Genomic DNA, 4,048 nt, shown 5'->3' on the forward strand with positions numbered 1-4,048 from the left:
TGCGACGGATTCAAAAATGGCCTTTATCAACATTTCCGTCGCAAAATCCGTCGCAAATTTGCGACGGATTCCAAAAATGGCCGCGTTTTTTGAATCCGTCGCAAAATCTGTCCCAAATTTGCGATGGATTTTGCGACGGAAGTGAAATTCGCAGCCATTTTTCGAATCCGTCGCAAAATTTTGCGACGGATTTTGCAACGGATTCGAAAATGGCCTTTATCAACATATCCATCGCAAATTTGCGACGGATTCGAAAAATGGCCTTTATCAACATTTCCGTCGCAAAATCTGCGACGGATTTGAAAAAAGGCCGCGAATGTGGAATCCATCGCAAATTTGTGACGGAAATGTTGATAAAAGCCATTTTCGAATCCGTCACAAAATCCGTCGCAAATTTGCAACGAATTCCAAAAAATGGCCGCGAATGTGGAATCCGTCGCAAATTTGCGACGGATTCCAAAAATATAGGCCATTTTCAAATCCGTCGCAAATTTGCGACGGATTCGAAAAAGGCCGCTAATGTGGAATCCGTCGCAAATTTGCGACGGATTCGAAAATGGCCTTTATCCACATTTCCGTCGCAAATTTGCGACGGATTTTGCGACGGAATTGTGGATAAAGGCCATTTTTGAATCCGTCGCAAACACATGAGGTAATGTTTTACCTCGTTTGGCCATTTTAAGTTTCCTATTTACCACTTGTTTGACGTTACAATGTTATCATTCTTTCTTATTAAGGCAATAGTGTGACATTCTGAATTTCGACCCATTTTTGGGATTTATAAAACGTGTATTTCGTCGGTGCGCTTATAATTAAATCTCGCCCAACTGATCACTCTCGAGTTATTTTTAAATTTGAGATTTCGCTAAAATCGCACCCGATCGAATTTGACCGTTATTTAGAACCCGAACTTTGGTGTCGAATTTCTCGGAGTTTCGTGATGAATTTAATTGGACGATGTCGATATTAATGTGGCCAGCCTCGAGATTGCCCGGAATTGGTGAATGGTGAAATTTGGACCGGGTGCGGGTTTTGACCAGTATACCTCCCTCTGGATTTATTTTATTTAGTGTCTTTTGGCCTTTTCTTTAATTTCGATTTGGGATTTTCGTGACCGTTGGATCAAGTTCGCGAGATAGTTTAATGGCCGTTGGATTACACTCGAGTGTTTGACTTTTTGCTTCTCTCTCTCTCCCCCCCCCCCCCCACCCCCCTCTGCATGGCAGACCTTTCCCCCCTCTCTCTCTCTCTCCCTTTTTCTCTTCTTCTTCTTCTTCGTCTTCTTCTTCTTCTTCCTTTTCTCTTCTTCGGCCGCGGCTCCTACTTCTTCTCACCCGCTCGCCTCCCTCTCACTGCCCAGCCACCGCACGCCGTTCGACCCGCCGCCGCACGCCACCTTCTCGCCGAAGAGCCGCCACCATCTCGGCTCCACCCCAACCGAGCCGCGCGACCGCCAGTCGCCGGTCCGCCCGATTTGCATGCGAGTGCTGCCCTCCGCCTGGACCAGCTGCCATCGCCGTGCGTCACCGCCGCCGCTCGTCTAGTCGTTGCCCCAGCTCGAAGGCGCCGACGAGCTACCGCTTGCTGCCGTTCGCCGTCCTCCTTGCGCCGCCGTCCGGCCGTTCGCCTCTGCCCAGCTACGCCGCCCGTCCGCCGCCGTGCCCCCCTCTGCCGATTGCCTTCCCCCTCCCCTCCGCGAGCCAGCAGCAGCTCGCTCGTCGCCGTGTCCGCCGCGATCGGGCGCTGCCCAGCCGCCGTGCGTTGTCCCCACCGCCAACCCGCCGTCACCGTTGTCGCCTGCGAGCCCGGCAGCTCGCAGCCGCGAGTGTCGCCGCTCCGCCCGCGTGGTCGCCGCTCGCCTGGCCGAGCTCGCCGCCGCCCAGCTCACCCGCGCACCTCGCCTGAGCTCGTAGCCGTCGTCGTCGCCGCCCAGCTCCACCGTCGTTCGCCGTCGCCACTGAGTTCCCCTGTTCTGGCAGAGCCTCCGTCGCCCAGCTCCACCGTCGTTCCCATGCCTTGTTATAAATCATCCAACTGGAAGCTCAAAAATGTGAATTTTTTGGATAGGTGACTGCAATATACCTGCCAATGCGACTCTCATCTATGACATAAAGTTGGTGGGTATCTACTCGGGAAATGCAAAGTGAAGCCAGCCCAAGTTCCCTGCATTATAAAGTAAATATGAGGACATTGAAGGTGTGTTGAGGTCAGTAATCCTATTCTTCTTGCTATCAATTCCCTCCCACTAAATGAACCCTCGATGCTATCAATAAAGGAACCCGAGATTTAATATATTTGGATTAATAGTACAAATACAACTTATAGCTTTATCTATGTAGTCATCAAGAGCCAAAATGTAAGGACATCAACTTAGCCATTTATTGAATCGTACCATTTGTGAGAAATGGCTAGTTGAGGTCTTTGCACCAAATGACACTAGGGTGGAAGAACTAGGAAATTGTTGGAACAACTGCATTATAACTTGCAGGCTAGCAATTCCGGACACAACCCATTTGCATAACACGAGGTAAAATATAAATTACAAAGAAAACAACCAAATATGACCCGACCCAACCCGACACGCTTAACTTCATATGTTAACACAAAACAATTCATTTTCATCGTATTTCAATTATTTAGTATGTGGAATCGAAATTAAGATGTTTTAGGCTGATAAGAATTGGCATGAATTACAAACACGATTATGACACGCCAAACCGAATTGTCAACCGTAATTGCACTCGAGGTGGTATCTCATTTATTCGAAATCCTCTTGTTGCCAGGCAATTGGTCCTTTGTCGGCTAGTTGCCTGTCAATTGTTAAATAATCTCCGTACGATTCAAATGATCAAAGTAAGTGAAGTGTTTGAGTTTTAATTTGTACTGGAAACTATTTTCCCTTTTCAGGTTTCCTGATCCTAAAAGCATGCTTGGTCTAATGTTTTTTATATGTGAATTTTCTGCTTTTTCATATTTTAGGACAAGAAATTCCTGAAAGAAATATGTCTCTTTTCATTTCAGTTGGAAGATGAAAAAAAGCTGCATTTGTGAATTTTAATTCTACAAGACTGTTCTTAAGTTTTCAAAAAACCAAAAGACCAAAAAGCTGCTAACCAGTTTATTACCAGTTCTCTAATTTCCAATGAAAATTGCAAGGGAAAAATGGACAATTCCTTGCGATTGATGGCAAATTGTATTTTTTTTCCATCTGCATGCAATGGCCTTTTCTGTTTAAAAATGATTGTTGAAAACTTTGACATTAAACGAATTCAGTGGCACAGTGAAATGAATAGCCCCATGAGTGATCTTTGGTGATGTGGAGGAGATCTTTGTATGTAGTCATACGAGACGTATTTAAGATTCGATGCTGATTTCATTCTCCATAAAGACTCTGGATTCACGCGAGGTACTGAAGTTAAATGGCTCTAGTTCCATGAATGCACATAATAGGATGAGGTGGTATAATTGGCCCTGCATTTTGTGTCATTGGTCGTAGGTCCTGAATATCCCATCAAGCTACTTCCCTTGAATTTCTAAACCTATCGCCTGACTGGATGACTGATTTGTTAAATCTGTTTTAATAAAGATATTACATTTCAAAGGCCTTTGGGAAAGAAATGGCTAGATGTTGCACATTTTTATTTTGCCGTCCATTGTGAGATTGCTTGCTTGCTTGTGATTAGGTTTCATTTTGGAAGTAAAGAACGAAATCTGTCCCATGATGATGAGAAATGTGAAGGAGACAATCTGCTTCACATTAACGAACATGGAGCCTAAGTCTCTGACCTGTCACTTCTGTCCAGAAGAGAGATATGAAGATCCCGGCTAATGTCTCTTGGTTGGCTTGGAGCCACTAAGGGTGCGCATGGAATGCATTCCGGAATAAAAATTCTGTTCCGGAATGCATTCTGGAGCGATTTTTGCATTCTGGAATAAAAATGCGTTTGTTAAAAATACTTGATTCCAGAATGCATTCTTGATTCCAGAATGAGTTTTTGGCAAGAAAAAGAGAAGCTACTTTTTGTAGCTTCTTCAATCCGGAATGCAT

The sequence above is a fragment of the Syzygium oleosum genome, unplaced genomic scaffold, assembly GCF_021117445.2.
Source record: "Syzygium oleosum isolate NSW1041296 unplaced genomic scaffold, Sole_v2.1 Sole_v2.19, whole genome shotgun sequence".
NCBI lineage: Eukaryota > Viridiplantae > Streptophyta > Magnoliopsida > Myrtales > Myrtaceae > Syzygium > Syzygium oleosum.